Here is a 21,228-nt window from a genome sequence, read left to right as displayed (position 1 = left end):
GCACCTGTTTTGGTATTGAGGCGATGATAAGGCTGATAATGCCCTTTAAAAGGGGCGAAACATGTCCCACATTCACAATTTAATGAGGAAAAAACATTAAACTTATGATTGATTGTATTAAATAGGTGGAAAATAACCACACATTAATTTTTTTACACATTTAAAATAAGTTTGTAATGCAGGAAAAAAATAGGTCTTGTGTAGTTCTATACACGCATAATACAGCACAAAACTTTCATAGTTAATAATAATTGTACCGGAAGGTACACCCCAACGCCGCACATTCAAATTTAGCGCCTAAATGAACTCCTCTATTGGTAAAACAGTGAAACTGAAACTACACCAACTTAGAACTTTACTCAGAAGATGTCACCACAGTAATAGGAGGTAATTTTGTTATTTTGCAGTTGCCTAAACTGAGTGAATTTATCCTTGTTTTGTTTGCCGTTCATCAAGTAGTTTGGACAATCTTCCACAGATGACACTACTAAAAACTATGATCATGCACCCTGGTGCGAGGTGTAAGAACTTATAATTCAAAGAAGTTTTGTATTCATAAATTGTTTTTACTGATTGATTTTCATTTATTTTTGGGTTGGCAATATTTCCTTTATATTTCCGCTAGTTTTGAATGTAACCAATCCCTAATTTCTGTAATTAATTTTCCGCCTATCACAGGATTCTTGTTCGATTCTGAGTGTAACTTTTGAAATCAACCAATAAATTGGGAGGGTGCGGCTGGTTTATTTGGGGATGATCTCGAATCTTCCCTGAGAGTTTATAAACCGCGTCTTTTCACGTCTCTTGGCCAATTGATCGACGTCTATCTGAGTGTGTGTGTTAAGCAGGAGGCGAGTGGCCTCTTTCTTCGGTCAGCAGAACATCTACCAGGTAATGGCCACATAACTTTATTCTTTCTTGCTACCTCCGCAGTTTAATTCGAGGGGAAGGTCCGAATCGTTATCTATGTAACCTTCTTTTCTAAAAAATGTAACTTTCTGCCCCCTAATGTAAAAACTTCATAAAATCTTTAAATGTAAATTGGGGATAGAGAGTGATGTACCTTCTCGAGCTCCCCTTTATCTTGGTATGAGGTGACTACGTTTTGTAACTGTTTTTTTTTTCCTTTCCGTAATGCATTAATTTATCCTTATACGAGTCACCTCACTAGTTTGGGAATAGCCCCTGTTTCATTGGCCTAGTGCCCTTTAGGTTTTAATTGTTCATATCTATGAGTACAAGTATTCGCCTCCATTCATTTTGTGTTCGGGCCATTAATTTAACCTGTTATTCTTATCCCACGAAGGTCCAGTAGTCTGAGTATTTAATACCCCTGTAAAAATAAGTTCCATTTGTAAATAGTGCCTTGAGAGGCCTGCAATTGTAATTTGAGGTTGCCTCGAGTAGGCTTAGAAAACTGAGAGCCTGTTCGCTCTTTTTCAAGGTTTTGTAAGACTTATGAATGCCTCTTGAAGGCTAGATGTTGTAATTTTGGGAGCAAGTGTTTTTTAAATTAGAGGATTTCTGCCCTTGTATAAATTTGCGCTCTTTGTAAATTTGAGCTGAGAGCTCAAGAATCGTAAAGCGAGGGGCTTGAAGCCCAGGACTTGTAGAATTCACTATATTGTATTTTCCTTGACAGGTTTCCAAATTGCTAATGGTACCTCGTAATTTGTTGATTTTTGAAATTCTAAAGAAATATAACCTTCGTTAAAGTTTTAAATTAATTTCGAGACTGTAGTTAGACGCATTCAACCCCGGCACCTTCTTTAACCCCTCTGCGTTCCACGGGAAATAATAATAATAATAATAATAATAATAATAATAATAATAATAATAATAATAATAATAATAATAATAATAATAATAATAATAATAATAATAATTTACAACTCAAATTTTATACACTACCTTATGCGTTTTCCACAGTTCTCTGAAAGTCACAACTCTATTGTATATACAGAATTTAAATGTAAAAATACCTGTATCTACAATAAGTAGCCTACATATTAGATATAAATCAAATAAGTTGCTTTACATCACACCGACACAGATAGGAAAGGGCTAGAAGTGGAAAGGAAGTCTCCGTGGCCTTAATTAAAGTACAGCACCAGCATTTGTCTGGTGTGAAAGTGGGAAACCACGGAAAACCATCGTAACGGCTGACGACGGTAGGATTCGAACCCAACACCCCCCGAATACAAGCTCCTGCGCGCCCCTTAACGCACGGCCAACTTGCTCTTTCTATCAGCAGAGGATTTTTTAAATCGTCATATTTTGTATAGGGTACACGAGATGTACAGTAGCCCCCTGGTTTTCTGATTAAACATCTTTTTATTTAAGCTATTGAATCAGTCGGCTCACTTGCTCACTGTCCACGTACACCGGTGATCTCGTAATTCGATTAATGAAGTATTGTGCAATGATGCGACATACGAACTGAGAGAATACCGAGCGGTTCTTTCCAATATAAAACAGACAATTTTGAGTGGTCATGAGCTTGTCTCAGACATAGGGTAGGTTAGGTAATAATGTTCTTGGTTTTGCGTCCCACTAACTACTTTTACGGTTTTCGAAGACACCGAGGTATCAGAATTTAGTCATGCAAGAGTTCTTTTGCGTGCGAGTAAATCTACCGACACGAGGCTGACGTATTTGAGCATCTTCAAATACCACCGGACTGAGCCAGGATCGAACCTGCCAAGTTAGGCTCAAAAGGCCAGGCCTCAACCGTCTGAGCCACTCAGCCAGGCGGATAGGCTACAGAACTGAGTTTACATAATTGTCGAATGTCAATTAGTTATGAAAATACTGACTGATTATACTAATACGGTAAATAGAATAACCTAATAGCCTACATATTTACAAGTGGAATTATGTTTTGACTACTCTTTTAACACTGAAAATAAATCCGTCTATTATTTAGTGGGTATTATTTTCAAATGTCCGCCTCTGTGGTGTAGTGGTTAGCGTGATTAGCTGCCACCCCCGGAGGTCCGGGTTCGATTCTCGGCTCTGCCACGAAAATTTGAAAAGTGGTACGAGGGCTGGAACGGGGTCCACTCAGCCTCGGGAGGTCAATTGAGTAGAGATGGGTTCAATTCCCACCTCAGCCATCCTGGAAGTGGTTTTCCGTGGTTTCCCACTTCTCCTCCAGGCGAATGCCGGGATGGTACCTAACTTAAGACCACGGCCGCTTCCTTCCCTCTTCCTTGCCTATCCCTTCCAATCTTCCCATCTCTCCACAAGGCCCCTGTTCAGCATAGCAGGTGAGGCCGCCTGGGCGAGGTACTGGTCATTTCTCCCCAGTTGTATCCCCCGACCAAGAGTCTGAAGCTCCAGAACACTGCCCTTGAGGCGCTAGAGGTGGGATCCCTCGCTGAGTCCGAGGGAAAAGCCGAACCTGGAGGGTAAACAGATGATGACGATGATGATTATTTTCAAATGAGCTGAGCCCGAGAGCCCTTTATAGCGAACGATTCTTTCAGTGTGCTATGGCTCTGTATGTATCGCTGCAACGGAAGTTCGGCTCCCCGTCAATGTCCAGTGTACAGATAATGAACCGTGTGTGTGTTGTGTCTCACTAATCCGTGACTGCGTACGATTCTTTCAGTGCGGCATGGCTCTGTATGTCTCGCTTCAGCGGAAGTTCGGCTCCCTGCCAATGTCCTGTGTCCCGCTAGTGAGTCGCGTGTGTACTGTAATGTTTCTGACCGATCCGTGAGTGCGCGCTGTCTGCTGCGAGTCAGCTGAATCGTGTGCCGTGAGCTCGCCATTCCTGTGAATCGATTCACTCGGGACACTTGAATGAATCGATACACTGCTTCGAATCACACTCAGTAGCCAACACTACCCTCCAGGACTGGTTTCTACCTCGAACGCAGCGAGGGATCCCACCTCTACCACCTCAAGGGCAGTGTCTTGCAGCGTGAGACTTCCGGTCGGGGGATAAAACTGGAGTGGAGGACCCGTCACTCGTCCAGGCGGCCCCACCTGTTATGCTGAACACTGGCATTGTGGTGGATGGGAAAATTGGAAGGGATAGACAAGGAAGACGGAAGGAAGCGGCCTTAGCCTTAAGTTAGGTACCGTCCTGGCATTTGCCTGGAGGAGAAGTGGTAAATTACGGAAAACCACTTCGAGGATGGCTGTGGTGGGAATCGAACCCCCCTCTACTCATTTGACCTCCTGAGGCTAAGAGGACCTCGTTCCAGCCCTCGTACCACTTTTCAAATTTCGTGGCAGAGCCGGAAATCGAACCCGGGCCTCCGGGGATGATAGCTAATCACGTTAACCACCACACTAAGGCTCTATAAGATGGGTATGCTTAGCCGCCATTTTGGTTCATACATGAGCAATAGGCCATGTGATCAAACTCTAGTTTCTCCTACGAGCGCTCGCTTTGCAACATTGAACGTATTGCTTTAATCACCGCGTGCATGGACAGAATAGTGCTATATTTGTGTGGATATTTCTTACATAGTGGTGGGTCGTTCTGCACCTAATTGTAGTAATGTCTCTACTGCGGGATACAGGTTGTTTAGATTCCCTTCTGATCTGCATTATGCCTCCACTACCTCTGCTACACCTTCTACTTCAACTGCTGACTTAAGCCTGCATACAGCTCCCACTGACATCACAACACCCCTTAATTCAGTCACACTGACCATTCAATATTCAGTTCTTCCCCCAAAGTCTGGCAACAGGAGTTCAACTTCCAAACACCACAATTACAATATTTGTCAAAACTAACTTCATATGACAAATAATTTGTTTAACATTGGTGGTAGTACAACAAATGCATTATTGAAAACCAAGATCTGTGGTAGGCCTATATGCAGACAGGTTTTAAACTAAGAGCTGTCTGACTCAAGCTCTGAAACATTCGGTTTTTTAATTTCGGTGTGGTCTAAAGAAACCAAATTGTGAAGTTATGAAATTAATTTGTAACGCTGAGGTCTTCTATAGGGACTATAAGCATTATATAATGCAAAATGGTGCAATTCTTGTTGTGGAGAAAATTTTTAATGATAAATTTACCAGTACATGTTCTCCAACATGCTGTAATTTAAAAGAAAACAACGTTAGACACTTCTTCAAAGTTCGATTCTATGCTGTTGTGGACTTTAACAAGAATGTTCGGAAACGAGGTAAAGTGTAAGGACTGCTTCGGTAAAGAAGGGAAATATGTAAATAAGGAATGGAATGTTATTGTTTTGAAAATATTACTTAACTATCATATTTTTTAAAAATGTGCTGCCTGAGCAAGTTAACCAATGCTACAACCCTTTGAAGTTTAATAAGGTGAGTCGTGTTAAGAAATCATACTTCTCTTCAAACCAGAGGATCCGCTGTAAAAAAAAAAAAAAAAAAAAAAAAAAAAAAAAAAAAAAAAAAAAAAAAAAAAACCTGTTAACTTTGCCAATGTCAAAAAATGTAATATTCTCCACAGCTAGTGGGTCACTCCCCTACAAGTCACTGGTAACTGATTATCAGTGCAATACTTCAGGTTGGGAGAGAAGATTCAGCTATAGAAGTAGTTACTCTATTCCTATTTTCTTCCTGAATGTAATTTATAATAACATAACATTTGTTTCATGAACGTTCGGTTGAATAAACTACAATCCTCCGTCCTTTACAACTGCATAAGCTGATGAGATTCATAACACTCACCAAAAATTAAGTTTATTTTGCACATAGAATGTCTTCTTTTAAATACTGGTAAATAACAAAAGGGTCCGACTCGTTGGCTGAATGGTCAGCGTACTGACCTTCGGTTCAGAGGGTCCCGGGTTCGATTCCCGGCCGGGTCGGGGATTTTAACCTTCATTGGTTAATTCCATTGGCTCGGGGGCTGGGTGTTTGTGCTGTCCCCAACATCCCTGCACTCACACACCACACATAACACTATCCTCCACCACAATAACACGCAGTTACCTACGCATGACATGCCGCCCACCCTCATCGGAGGGTCTGCCTTACAAGGGCTGCACTCGGCTAGAAATAGTGTGACAACATTTTAAAAAATAACAAAAGGGACTAAATTTTAGAAGAGAGAAATAAAATTAAAGAATCCCAGTTACTTGCATGTGTTCGCCTTCGTACATCACATTTCAGCGTTATATTTGTTCGAAGAATATTTTTCTTATTGTTTCGAAAACATTGAAATCGATTTCACGCAAGTATGAAATACCGACTGAGATCATATGGTATCAAAATCTTCTATCACAATCTATATATCTTCGACACTGACCGATTACCACGTCAAATTCCACGATTTTTTTTTTGCTAGGGGCTTTACGTCGCACCGACACAGATAGGTCTTATGGCGACGATGGGATAGGAAAGGCCTAGGAGTTGGAAGGAAGCGGCCGTGGCCTTAATTAAGGTACAGCCCCAGCATTTGCCTGGTGTGAAATTGGGAAACCACAGAAAACCATCTTCAGGGCTGCCGATAGTGGGATTCGAACCTACTATCTCCCGGATGCAAGCTCACAGCCGCGCGCCTCTACGCGCACGGTCAACTCGCCCGGTAATTCCACGATTTAAGAATGACAGTAGCCTATTTCAGTACCACGGTATCCCTCATTTCATTTGACGGTACCGCGGCGCATAGCTTACGAACAGCCTACTCTAATTATCAATAATATAATAATAATAATAATAATAATAATAATAATAATAATAATAATAATAATAATAATAATAATAATAATAATAATAATCAAACCGATTTATTAGTAAGCTATGTTTTCCAATATTACTCCAGTGAGGTACATGCCTAGTTTGTTTGATTGTTAAAAGGCAAATTATAAACGACCTCGCTTTTACAATCACCGTCTCGAGTAAAAATTACACAATAATGTACTAAATATACTAATATTTATGTTGAGTAACCGTTTGAGTAATACTGAAAACGAGTATTTTTACATTATGTTAATTTAGCGTTATTTTCGAGCGTTGAGAACAGTAAGAAAGAGGGATATACAAGCCTGGGGCAGTCAACTCCCTTACCAACGTAGTGCAGGAATGAACCATAATGGCGGGCGAGCATACCTAGTCTTTAGAGAGCCCTACACCACACCACACCACACCACACAGGCGGACCACTACTGTGGTGTAGTAGAGTGGTTAGTGCATACAAGGAATTCACATTTAACAGTGGTTCGATTGAAGTCTATTGCAAATTTCTGAGTGTATCTTGCTTGGAATAGAAATTCTGGGTTAGCAAATAGTAAATAGTCACCGACCTGCTCAGTTAAAAACGTATGCCCGGTGTTTGCGAGAATCCATACTACGTAATCAAGAGTAGGCTACTGATGATGACACACACACTTCCTTTGCTGATTGACAGCTCTCGCGCCAAATGTCGAGTCGTTCTGCGTCGGTCCTCGAGCATATCAGCACGCTGCATTTTGTCAGGTGTGACAGCCGTGGGTTGTCTCCCCGACCACTGCAAAACTTGAAGCTCTACTGAACCGCGCTTTCAGCCTTTCAGGTGGCCTTACTCTCTGTGCCCAGCGACTAACCGTACTTGTATTGATGATGCTCCATAGACTGCACATAAACGTTTGTGAATGTTTCCAACCGTTTCTTGTTCCACAGTGAGAAATTCATTTTTTTCGGGGGGGGGGGGCGAAGCCCGCTCCCCCCGCGTGACCATCGACTCAATCTACAAGGCCTCCGACATGCTATTATTTCTATGAAGAAAGAGATAGCAGGGACGAGTGGGAAGTGATACAAGGAGTATCTGCCTGTTTCCATGTTAAACACGCTACCAGGCAAGGTTTGTATTGGTAAGGTAGTGTTAAGGTGTGGCATTAAAGGGCCAGGGAAAAACCGCATAGGCAGAAAAGAGAAATAGCCTACATGTAAAACCTAACATCTTGTGATAGCACATGCAAAGATGTGGGCTGGAAAAAGGTCCAGTGGTAGTGTTAGTTGGGAACAGGTATCATGCACAAGTCATAAACCCATTCCTCGCCATTCCATCTGCCAGGGGGTCAGTCCGTCTGGGCACTGCTGTGACTAGCGCGGTCCTTGCCGGCTGCGGAGCCATGCATTGAGTACCACTAGGGCCCCTGGCACAGCGCCACCTCCTTGGCGTCCCTCGTACCCAGTCTCCGATCCTGGAGAATGAGATCAAGCCCGCCGAGGCGTGGAGCCTCCTGGAAGGGGGTGGGTCATGACGCCGAGCCTCCTTCCTCTCTTCCCGCGCCATGGCCCGGTAAACAGGGCAACTGCGATGGGGGGCCGGGTGACCCCCCGCGCAGATGGCGCACACCGGCGCCTCCTTAAGCGTTGTACAGGCCGTGTAGTGGTGATCACCACAACAGCGGTTGCACCTCACTTGGAGCCCACACCTCTCCTGTCGGTGGCCACACCTCAAACAGCGGAAACACTGCAAGAGCTGGTGAGGGGGAAGTATCACTCTCACCTGATAGCCGCTACCCGCTGAGGTCCTTTCCTGATTGGCTCCTCGCTTGGATGCTGTCCTGGGAGCAGTCCTGGGATGCGGCTGGGCGACCCTCTCCTGATGGGCCGGCGGCACCTTCTGCTTCCTGGTCCGGCGTCGTCTTCTTCTTCCCAAGGGTTTCTTCTCGGCAGGGGAAGAGGACTCGTCCTGGTGGCCCTCCACCCGTCCTGGTGACTCCGGGGTAGCTGGTGGCTCCCCTGCGTCGCCGTCTTCTTCCTTCTCCTGGTTGGCGGCGGTGGCGTCGGTCGTTGCTAACACTCGACTGCGTTCCATGTCCTGTGGGGCGCACATCGAGGTCTGTAGCTCGACAGACGTGCAGGCAGGCTGGGCCTGGCCAGCAGCCTCAGCACGCAAGCGGGCGTTCCTCTACACTGCTGTGCTGCTCTCCACCATCACGGGCGCTTTCCTGGTTTGGGCCCGGGTAACAGGCCCTTCCTGGTAGGCCTGCGTCTGCGTCCACTTCGTCCTGGTAGGTGGTCGCCGTTCCTGGTTGGCGGCCTTGTTGGAATGGATAGCTTATCCATCTTGGTCCTCCTGAAAAGAAAGAGAAGAGAAAAGCGAACACTGAGAAGTGCTCAGCTCAGACAAATGCTCTTTCGAAGTCGTACTAATAAGTACTGCTGCCTGGTTAGCACTTAAGAAGTACTGAGCGCCTGGCAAGGAGAGAGAAAGCAGAGCGAGAGGCACGTACGTCCTTCCGCTACGACAGTCAGCTCGTCCTTTGAGAAATTCAATGACGACACGCTGCTTTTAACGTAGGCCTACATCACTTACAGACGCTTTGTTGAACCATTGCTGCAAGTACGCTATCTGTCGGAAGAAACGGAAACTTTGCGCGCGCACACTGAAAACTTCAAAGAATTCGTATCTAAAGTTTCGCATTCGTACCATTGTTGGGGGCTGAGAAAAAATCGTGGTGCATTATTTTCTGGGCCACCCTCGCATATGAGCTCGAATGGGATACTTCAGATACTTTTGAGAATAAAGTTTTTTTTTTTCAGCTCTCTTATCTACTGGGGTTACCAATGCATGAAGCCCCGCACATTCTTACCTAGGTGCAGTCTGAGTGACTCACTGAGTTCAAATTGGCGGGTTCGAACCCGGCTAAGTCCGGCGGTATTATTAACTTGCTCATATACGCCAGCCTCTTGTCGGTAGATTCCTGTGGCATAAAATTGCAGCACCACGACACTTCCGAAAACTGTAATTAGTAAGTAATTAGTGGACGTAAGATCAATGCATTCTTTACTTCTCTATATCAGATTTTTCTCACTGGTGTACAAACCACCTGGCCATGCTGCACTTTCGATATTTGCTAATTAGGATGACATTTGCCTCACCTCTTTCCTTTCTTCTACTTACCGGGCGAGTTGGCCATGCGGTTAGGGGCACGCAACTGTGAACTTGCATCCGGGAGATAATGGGTCCGAGCCCCACTGCCGACAGCCCTGAAAATGGTTTTCCATGGTTTCCCATTTTCACACCAGGCAAATGTACCTTAATTAAGTCTACGGCCGCTCCCTCTCCGCTCCTAGACCTTCCCTATCCCATCGTCGCCATAAGACTTATCTGTGTCTGTGCGACGTAAAGCAACTAGCGAAAAACCCTTCATTAATCGTACACTATGTGTACTAAATAAGAAACAAAATTCCGACGAGGATGGGATTCGAACCCACGCGTGCAGAGCACATTGGATTAGCAGTCCAACGCCTTAACCACTCGGCCACCTCGTCGTGCAGCAACAGACACTGACGAACAGAATGAAACTCGCAAAGCTTAGTATTATTTTTGGTAGGTCGGCTAATCTCAAACTGAAAATCCCTTCTTGCATGTTATAGTCATCATCATCATCATCTGTTTACCCTCCAGGGTCGGCTTCTCCCTCGGACACAGCGAGGGATCCCACCTCTACCGCCTCAAGGGCAGTGTCCTGGAGCTTCAGACTCTTGGTCGGGGATACAACTGGGGAGAATGACCAGTACCTCGCCCAGGCGGCCTCACCTGCTATGCTGAACAGGGGCCTTGTGGAGGAATGGGAAGATTGGAAGGGATAGGCAAGGAAGAGGGAAGGAAGCGGCCGTGGCCTTATGTTAGGTACCATCCCGGCATTCGCCTGGAGGAGAAGTGGGAAACCACGGCAAAACACTTCCAGGATGGCTGAGGTGGGAATCGAACCCACCTCTAATCAGTTGACTTCCCGAGGCTGAGTGGACCCTCATACCACTTTTCCAATTTCGTGGCAGAGCCGGGAATCGAACCCAGGCCTCCGGGGGTGGCAGCTAATCACGCTAACCACTACACCACAGAGGCGGACCAAATAAAATTCTTCCATGTACATATAAGTAAGAAAAACATACATACATTTTCACTTGTCACCAAAAAAGTATTGGTCTGAATTAACATAACGCAGTTTCTTGATCCTTCGTGAATGTTTCTGTACTTGGTGGATCCTCCTCTCCACTAACCTATTTAGCATTGATCGTACCTAGGTTTCCGTAGTTTAACTTTTGGTATGTTATTCCAGTCGGTGAGTAGGGCTTCTTTCAGGTCAGCTTTGTTTGATATTGCATGTTTACTCACGTTTTGCTCCAAATAGTGCCACAAATTCTCGATAGGGTTGATGTCGGGAGATTGTGGTGGAGTTTTCATCCAACGCGGTGTATTATATAACAGCCATGGCTTCGTGTTGCAGGGCAGTGTGTTTGGGGTCGTTATCTTCCGTAAACGTATACTTTGCTGAGAGTCCCATTCTTTGTACACTTGATGGAAGATGTGTCTTGAGGATGTCAATGTATATTTTGTGATCCACAGTCCCTTAATAAAGGCTAATTCAACTGCACCATTCGCAATCATGCAACTGCACACCATCAGGGTACTACCTCCATATTTCACAGAAGCTGTCAGGTTTTCTTCAAGTTCAGAATTCGTCTTCCTCCACAGAGGCGTTAGTCTGTCTGACCTGAAGGGGGTAAATTTACTCTTATCGGTAAAAACGACTGTCTTCCAATCCTCCTCGTTGTCATTTTTGTGCTCTTTAGAGTACGCAAGTCTCTTCTTCGTGTCAGCCTTACTGATGTACGGCTTTCTACGGCTGAGGATTTTGGGCCACTTTACACTCAAATTGCCGCTTGTCTTGTACTGATATCTTTGAGGGGCGAACACTTCTTCGTCTATTTTTTATTGTCTTTGTTCTTTTGTACCTGTACACAATATTTTTAACAGTTGTAACAGCACTTCCAAGAATTTCACTTATGTCCTTGAAAGATTTACCTTTTTGAAATAGTCACATTGCAATCCTCCTTTCTTCCACGGTTGTTCCGCTCATTTTCCTTCCCATTGCTAGCTGAACGCGGAAACAGTGCTGAATATTACCTTCCAACGTGTCAGCACAGACACAATGAATCCGAGTTGCGGCATACAGCACGATGTCACATGATATTGTTTACTAGACCAATACTTGTTTGGCGTGTAATGACGCACGTTGTTGTATTACTGGTCTGTTTGCTAACAGCGTGAATTTCCTTGCCTCCAAATTCAACCTACTGATGTACTTGACTGTCCTACACATCTAGGCCTACATACGTGTAGTTCCATTATACCCACCATTATTTGTACTATACTGTTCCGTTCACACCACAGTTATGGGCGCACCAAACTTTTTTTGCAATATTTTAATGGGCCTTCCTGACGCCAACCTCAGTTGAGGGGCAATGAAGATGAAATGAGTGATGCCACATTAAACAGGGTAAGAAGGTGGAAGAAATCGACATTGGCCTATGGAGATGAAATGTCGCTGAATTTCAATGGAAATGAAAACAGGAAGCCACAGGGTTCTCAGGGTCCACAACGTTGGTGTTCGAACCCTCTGTCTTCCGAATGCAAAGCTTGACACCATAACCGTTGCGTTTTCATACACGCGGCCCTCCATTCGATCATTTCCCTGTATTAGGGCCTATTATTATTTCTTTCTTAATATGTTTACACTTCAGGGTTGGTTTCCCCCACAGACTCAGCGAGGGATCCCACCTCTACTGCCTGAAGGCCAGTGTTCTGGAGCGTATGACTATGGGTCACGGTTACAACTGGGGAGGAGGACAAGTACCTCGCCCAGGCTGCCTCACCTGCTATGCTGAACAGGGGTTTGTGGGGGATAAGGAAGGAAGTGACCGTGGTCTTAAGTTAGGTACCATCCAGGCAGTTGCCTGGACGGGAAGTGGGAAAACACGGAAAATCACTCCGAGGGTGGCTGAGGTGGGAATCGAACCCCCTTATACTCAGTCGACCTCCCGAGGCTGAGTGGACCACTTCCAGCCCTCGTACCACTTTTCAAATTTCTTGGCAGAGGTGGCAATCGAACCACGGCCTCTGGGGGCGACAGCTAATCACACTAAGCACTACATCACAGAGGCGGTTTTATTATTATTATTATTATTATTATTATTATTATTATTATTATTATTATTATTATTATTATTATTATTATTATTATTATTATTATTGTACCGGGTGGTACACCTCCACGCCGCTAATTCAAACTTTGCGCCAGTTGAAACTCCTCTACTGGAGGAAGTCTGAACTTTATCTACTGTGTTAATTTTCAAGTTTCTCAGAAGATGTCACTACTTGTAAATTTTGAAGTTTCTGAACTGGGTCGTTTTCGATGTATTTTTGTTTTGCCTGTAGTAAGAAGTGTGGACATTCTCTTCCAGATGGCACTACTGAAGAACTACAATTATGCACCCTAGTGCGAAGTGAAAGAACTGTGTTTTTTGGAGAAATTTTGAATTCATAAGTTTCTTCTTTGTTAAATTTCTTTCAGTTATTGTTTAAGTTGGCAATATTAACCCTTTCTTTCCGCCAGTTCTGAATTAGACCAATAAGGAATTTCTGTAATTAATTTTCCACCAATAATGTGTTTCTTCTTCATCTAGTGTAGGGGTTTTCGTTGTTAGCCAATAAAATTCTTGTGGGAGGGTGTTCTCATTCCTGAAACGCCTCGAACTTTCCACGAGGGTATATAAACTGCTGATTTTCGGGTCTCCGCGCCACTTCAGTAACATCTATCAGTGTGTAAAGTACGTAGCAGGGGGGGGGGGGGAAGCGCCTCTTTCTTTGGGCAGCAGTTCAACCACCAGGTAATGGCCGTTTAATAACTTCTTCTCTTGCTAGCTCAGCAGTTTAACTCTCGGGGCAGGTCCGAAGCCTTTCTACCATGTAACTTTCCTTTGGTATCTATTCTATCTTTTTAAACTACATATTGGGATAGAGAGTGCTTAACACTCTCGAGCTCCCACTCATATTGCGTTGAGGTGAACTTATTTTCACAACCGTTTCTTCCTTAATGTAACTTAAATTGTCTCCTTCTATAAGTCACCTCTTTAGTATGGGATTAGCCCTTGCATTAGAGGCCTAGCGCCAAGGAGGTTTTAAATAAAGTATATTAGGAGTGCTAAAACGCCTCCTCTCAAGTTGGTATTTTAGAGGCCATGTAATATTTCTGTTTCTTCTCTGAATAGGCTTCAGTAGGTTGGGTATTTTTACCCCTGTGTATGTGCCCTTGGAGGACAGCTTGAAAGTGGAGTTTGGTGTGGCCTTTGATAGGCTTGAACTTAAGAGCGGGTCGCTCTTTCTTAAAATTTGTTTCTGCGTGCCTCGAGGAGGCTTTACTGTGTAATTGGGAGCAAGAGCTCCTGGGCATGATTGGGGTCTTCTGCCCCTTGGTTGAATCTTGTATAGCGTAAGGTTGAGCTTATTGCTCAAGACTTATGTGTCTGGCTCTCGGAGCCCAAATCCTGTAACTCTGTAATTGTATATTCCCGATTGTTTGCTTTGCTACTCTGTACCTGCTATTCTTGTTATTTCTTGATTTTGCAAAGAAAATATAACCTTGTTAAATTTTATCTTAACTTTAATTTCGTATTTTTTGAGACCTATTCACCCCCGCACCTTCTTTCACCTCTGCACAACCACTATACTCCGTAACAGTTATTAATAATGTTGTTGTTGTTGTTGTTTTTAAACAATAATAATCTGGTAGAACGCCTATAGGGAGCGTGCACGGCCGCTCTTAGCGCCTCTAGCGGAAGAAATCGGTAACGTTTCGGTGATCTTGTCTTGAGCGGTCAATCCAGGCTGTGTAACTGTGGGTGTGAAACTGTGGCAGTAGTACTGTATGAAAACGCCTAAATCAAATAGAAACTCTTGTGCAGTGAACTGCCACAACAAAGAAACACGCATGGAAAAGGAATCACATTTCAACACATTTTCCTAGTCGTCCGTGGGAATCGGACAGACGCAGGAAGTCTATTTCGGCTGTACGAAGAATAAATTAAGTACAGTACCTTATTTCATTTGTGACATAAATCACACATTTCATATCACACATTTCAAACATACCAGGTATGCTCAGTCAACAACACGTTCAATTATTCTAAGTACACTTTGAAATAGTACATTTCATTTCAAGTATGCATTGCAGCAGGTTCGTATGTTTGCATTCATGTCCTTCCATGTGCACGTGTCTTGACTACGCCGAATAATAATAATAATAATAATAATAATAATAATAATAATAATAATAATAATAATAATAATAATAATAATAATCATAATAATAATAATAATAATAATAATAATAATAAAAATAATAATAGTAATAAATGTTTTCCTGCATTTCAGTGCAGATGGAACTCCATGGGAACCCAAAAAATGCTCCGTCATTTGCAGTGAACATTTTGTTGGAGGAAAGCCAAGTAATATTGAAAATCATCCATCATATATACCATATGTGTTTATGCGAGCTATAAGAAGAAACTGAAAAGAGAATGCGATGTATCCCAGTTTGAAAGAGCGAGTAAAGGAATGAAATGTTCAAATATACAAACGTCTTCTAATCAGGAAACTCATGAATTTATTGTGAAAAGTAAGTGTGAAAAACTACATAAGTCGGGGCAAGCAGCATTTCAGATTGAAACAACGACATTCGAATTTACTTGTGTTTTTAGTGGGATTGATGTGGGCACACAGTGCAACTCAAGCACAGTACCTCTATGTATTTCGGAGAAGGTGGATAAAAGTTGTGGTCCCAACACCCCCCTGGACATATGCAGAGGATTTCATGGATACCAGAGCATAAAAAGTGAGGCACAATTGAAGGATTTAAGAAATGATTCATTTATAACATTCAATTTTTTATTTTCTTTCTTTGTTTCTAAAGTGTATATAATTATGATGTTGTTTACCCTTTTTAAAGGAAATGAAATTGGCATGAAAATGAAACTGCCTTGGCAGTCATATTTGGTGTACATCACACTTCTGCTACGCGAATATTTTTTACTGCTCTCGGAGTAGTCAAGAAACGCACTTCTAATTTTATTTTCTGGCCTATAAACTATCCGTGCAAAATACTTTGCTTCGGCTTTTAAAATATTTATCCTGACGCACGAGTTATAATAGATAGCACAGAAATGAAATCGGAAACACCAGCAAGACAATAGATGTGAGATGTTACATGTATTCTTCGTACAAGTCATGGTACACATTTAAATTATACCTTCAAACATTCATCACCTTCACTTGGAAACTGAGGTTTAAATGCTATATCAAGTATTTCTTCTGTTGTTAGCGTAATATGAGAAGTATAAAAATCGTCACTTAAAACAAACTCTCCAGAAGTGAACACTGTGGAATCGTCTTGAAGTTAAAGCAACCCGTTCATGAGTTTATTAAAATTATGCCAATACTAACGCTATTGTAGCACGACTCTTCATACAAACATTTAACTACCGATTTAGACTCTGTTTTCAGCTCCGCTCTAATCATTTTAGTCCAAGGCGAATTATCTACATCTGTTTTTCCTAGTTCATCGATGGTAATAACAGCACCCTTGTCAGTTCTCGCCCACTTCTTGGGAAATAGATCTTCAGCCTTGTTCCCTTTCGCATATTTTACGGACCCTAGAAGATATAAATCTACACGAGCATTTAAATTTATTACATAATTAACAGCGATAATATTAGATACCAGCTGGTTTCGAATTTGGTTTCCTCCATTTTTGTGGTAAATTTGTCATACTAAATCCTGAATCAGAATTGCAGTACTGTATAATGGCACGTACATGTTTACAGTGTCCTCCGGCACCAGCCATACAGTCGCAGTTTGATTCAATAAAGTTTCGTTGATTGTCAAGCTGCATAGAAATTCGAAGTATTACAGACTTCACTGCATCACATAAAATTAAATTATAAAATATAATACTGTATGTTTAACAATAATGAGGTAACGCAATTACCTCAATTGTAACCTTTTACGGGCTTTTGCTAACCCTCGTCTGTCTTATGAGTTATGACTAAGCCAGTAGGTGTTCAACTGGAAACAGTTCGTCTTTCTTCAACTTGTAACACATGACCACTGTCAACTAGTTTCTGCGCTTTATTCACTGTTGACTTGCGACTATTTTTGAAGTGTATGTACTCAAACCCATATTGTATTACAACTTCCATAGCACTACTTCATACCTTGACAAGATGCCGTAACTATGACGCAAGTCTTCACTTCAGCTGAACGCACTCTCACCGTATTCATTCTCGGAACTCCGCCAGAGCGCTCTGTTACCAGTACCGTGCACGCTCCCTATAGTAGGCCTAAGCGAGATTGAATTAAAATGCACTAAACGTAATGCAGTGAACTCGCAGTTGAGATCAGCAGTATTCTGTGAGAAAGAAGACTGCCCAGGGACAAAACTATCTTCACACCGGTTTGTTTTCAGACCAACTTGGATGTATGGGAGTGAAAGGTGGGTGGATTCACGATATCTTGTTCGTAAGGTAGAAGTAACAGACACGAAAGTGACGAGGATGATTGCTGGTAAAAACAGGTGGGAACAATGACAGTGGGGCACTCGGAATGAGGATATCAAGGTTAAGTTAGGCATGAACTCGATGGATGAAGCTGTACGAATAAACCGGCATCGGTGGTGGGATCATGTGATCCAAATGGAGGAGGTTAGGATACCTAGTAGAATAATGGAGTCGGTCATGGAGGGTAAGAGAAGTAGAGGGAGACCAAGACGACGTTGGTTACACCCAGTTTCTAATTATTTAAAGATAAGAGATTTCGAACTAAAGATGGTACGGAGCTACTTAAAAATAAAGGATTGTGGTGGCGTTTTTTTAATTCACAGAGGCTTGCAGACTGAACGCTGAAAGGCATGACAGTCTATAATGAAGATGTGTCTATGCATGTACAAGGTATCTCTTATAATCCCTGCCCTTACGCACGGTATTTTTTACTCTGAGCTACGGCAAGGGCAGTATGGGAGGGCGCGCATAGTTCTCGACTCCATGTGTTCGACCTGGCAAGCATGTGTCACCAGTCTGAATCTCACCTGTTAATATGGTGACACAGTTATCATCGCAACACCGTATTTTCGTATGTAAAATTACTGATTTCTTCTTAATGGACGTGTGGACTCTCACGATTGGTGTGCAGAAATTCGTAATCGTGTTTATGATGTCCCTCATTATGATACGAAGATTGATGTTTGCAAGACGAATAATTTCGAGACTACAGTAACTGCAGAGAGGTACCAAGGTGACATTTTGACACCGTTCTCCGATCAGTAACGAAAGAAGAGAAATTGTGTGGGTGGTTCAACAAGATTCTGCCCCTGCACATACAGCAGAAGATGCCCTTCTAACAATCTCAGAAGTGTTTGCAGACAGAGTGACCAGTGCTGGTCTACTTCCCCCTCGTTCTCCATTTCTAACAGTGTATGATTTTTACTTGTGGGGTTAACTGAAAAAAAAAAAAAGTGTATCGAACAAATCCCCAAGCATTGGAAGAACTGAAAGAAAACATTACGAACGAAATCAGAAACATCACATAGGCTGAACTCGCTCGCGTTAGCCAGATACAATGCCTGTATAACCCACGAAGGACACACTTCCAGCATCTTTTATAAGGTAATATTTCATATAAGACTGTATACACGCTTAAAGCAGGGCCCGCGCGCGACATAAGTTCGGCTGAGGCAGCTGCCGTAACGCAGAGTACCAACACCGTGCGTTCGGTCTGGTTTTATAATAGCGACCCTGTATATATTGTACCCTTAACTTGACATGCGTTGTCTTGTACGGCTGCAGCGGTGGTAAGTAATAGTAGACTCTTGGCCATCTCGGGGGTTTTAAATAATATCGGAAGAAGGTTACGCGAAGCCAGTCTGATATCACGATCTAACTGCTAAGTTATTTTTCTATCAGTACACTTTCCTTCATCCTGTTCCTACTACGTCAGTATCAATCGGCACAAAGCTCTGGGTGATAAACAAAACTCCGACGAGGATGGGATTCGAACCCATGCGTGCAGAGCACATTGGATTAGCAGTCCAACGCCTTAACCACTCGGCCACCTCGTCATGCACTCTGTACGAAGTGCCAATACTTACTTGCATGGACATCGTTTGTCATAATCTTCGTTACGTCAATACTGTGAGATTCTAAATCCTGCCGTACCTCCTGTACACGCTTGAAACCTTTAGATAAAGGGCGAATCGCATGATTCTTGACTGATATAGAAACTGAAAGCCTAAAGCTTCCTTGGAAGAGATTCATCATCATCATCATCATCTGTTTACCCTCCAGGTTCGGTTTTTCCCTCGGACTTAGCGAGGGATCCCACCTCTACCGCCTCAAGGGCAGTGTCCTGGAGCTTCAGACTCTTGGTCGGGGATACAACTGGGGAGTATGACCAGTACCTCGCCCAGGCGGCCTCACCTGCTATGCTGAACAGGGGCCTTGTGGAGGGATGGGAAGATTGGAAGGGATAGGCAAGGAAGAGGGAAGGAAGCGGCCGTGGCCTTAAGTTAGGTACCATCCCGGCATTCGCCTGGAGGAGAAGTGGGAAACCACGGAAAACCACTTCGAGGATGGCTGAGGTGGGAATCGAACCCACCTCTACGCAGTTGACCTCCCGAGGCTGAGTGGACCCCGTTCCAGCCCTCGTACCACTTTTCAAATTTCGTGGCAGAGCCGGGAATCGAACCCGGACCTCCGGGGGTGGCAGCTAATCACGCTAACCACTACACCACTGAGGCGGACGGAAGAGATTCATACATGGTAAAAAGCGCGTTGTCCGCCTCTGTGGTGTAGTGGTTAGTGTGATTAGCTGCCACCCCCGGAGGCCCGGGTTCGATTCCCGGCTCTGCCACGAAATTTGCACAGTGGTACGAGGGCTGGAACGGGGTCCACTCAGCCTCGGGAGGTCAACTGAGTAGAGGTGGGTTCGATTCCCACCTCAGCCATCCTGGAAGTGGTTTTCCGTGGTTTCCCACTTCTCCTCCAGGCGAATGCCGGGATGGTACCTAACTTAAGGCCACGGCCGCTTCCTCCCCTCTTCCTTGCCTATCCCTTCCAATCTTCCCATCCCTCCACAAGGCCCCTGTTCAGCATAGCAGGTGAGGCCGCCTGGGCGAGGTACTTGTCATACTCCCCAGTTGTATCCCCCGACCAAGAGTCTGAAGCTCCAGGACACTGCCCTTGAGGCGGTAGAGGTGGGATCCCTCGCTAAGTCCGAGGGAAAAACCGAACCTGGAGGGTAAACAGATGATGATGATGATGATGATGATGAAAAAGCGCGTTCCAATGCGTAGGGTTTTCTTTCGATGTGGTTCGGATTCGACGTACGTAATTTCTTACTTTCTTAATCCGTTTATCCTCCAGGGTTGTTTTTTCTCTCGACCTCAGCGAGGAATCCCACCTCTTTCGCCTCAAGGGCACTGTTCTGGAGCGTGAGACTTTGGGTCGGAGGGATGAAACTGGGGAGGACGAACAGTATGTAGCCCACTCGGCCTCACCTGGTATGGTCAACAGGGCCTTGGGTGGGTCGGTGGGAAGGGGGGGGGGGGGGTTGATGGGAAAATCTGAAGGGATGGGCAAGGAAGAGGGAAGGAAGCGGCCGTAGCCTTTAGTTAGGTACCATCCCGACATTTGCCTGAATAAATGGGAAACTATGGAAAACCTCTTCGAGGATGGCTAGCGTGGGAATCGCACCCTCGTCTACTCAGAGGTGGATCATTCTTTTTCTATTATAACGTTAATGTCATTCGGATGATTAACAAAATTCCGACGAGGATGGGATTCGAACCCACGCGTGCAGAGCACATTGGATTAGCAGTCCAACGCCTTAACCACTCGGCCACCTCGTCGGCAATGAGCCGAAAATACCTTTAGTTATTCACTCAGGCGTCGTTTGTCCTTATCTTTGTTAAGTCAATAATCTGAGATTGAAAATCCTGTCGTGGCTCCTGTACACGTTTGTAAACTTAAGATAAAATGCTAATCGCATGATTCTTGACTGATATCGAAACTGAATGTCTAAAGCTTTCTTGTAAGAGATGCATACACGGTACAAAGAGTGTGTTTCCTGTAACTGAGCGGTGCTGGTCGCTAAATTCTCATCAAAGCGTCCATGGTTCGAATATCAACCAACGCACATGGTTTCCCTTTAATGTGGTTTGGATCCCGCGTACATAACTTCTTTTTTGTGCTATTTGTTTTGTGTCTCACAGACAGGTCTTATGGCAACGAGTGTACAGCAAAGGGTCAGGACTGGGACGGAAGCGTCCGTGGGCTTATTAAGGTACAGTCTGGTGTGTAATTGGAAAGCCACGACAAAATATCTTAAGGGCTGCTGACAGCGGATTCAAACCCATTATCACGCGAATAAAATCTGATAGCTACGTGACCCAGACCGCG

General features: G+C 43.9%; 3 non-coding genes across 3 annotated transcripts; all 3 read right to left on the bottom strand.

The window, feature by feature from the left end:
- Window positions 1-10,127: 10,127 nt before the first annotated feature.
- TRNAS-GCU (transfer RNA serine (anticodon GCU)) lies at window positions 10,128-10,209 on the bottom strand. The gene has a single exon. It is a non-coding gene; the product is annotated as a tRNA-Ser (tRNA).
- An 8,599-nt stretch (window positions 10,210-18,808) lies between these two features.
- TRNAS-GCU (transfer RNA serine (anticodon GCU)) lies at window positions 18,809-18,890 on the bottom strand. The gene has a single exon. It is a non-coding gene; the product is annotated as a tRNA-Ser (tRNA).
- A 1,706-nt stretch (window positions 18,891-20,596) lies between these two features.
- On the bottom strand, window positions 20,597-20,678 carry TRNAS-GCU (transfer RNA serine (anticodon GCU)). The gene has a single exon. It is a non-coding gene; the product is annotated as a tRNA-Ser (tRNA).
- Window positions 20,679-21,228: the final 550 nt, after the last annotated feature.

This window comes from Anabrus simplex, chromosome 3 (genome assembly GCF_040414725.1).
Source record: "Anabrus simplex isolate iqAnaSimp1 chromosome 3, ASM4041472v1, whole genome shotgun sequence".
In the NCBI taxonomy this organism is placed as follows: Eukaryota; Metazoa; Arthropoda; class Insecta; order Orthoptera; family Tettigoniidae; genus Anabrus; species Anabrus simplex.
The sequence above is the reverse complement of the archived record's forward strand: the minus strand, read 5'-3'. Positions and strand labels throughout refer to the sequence as shown.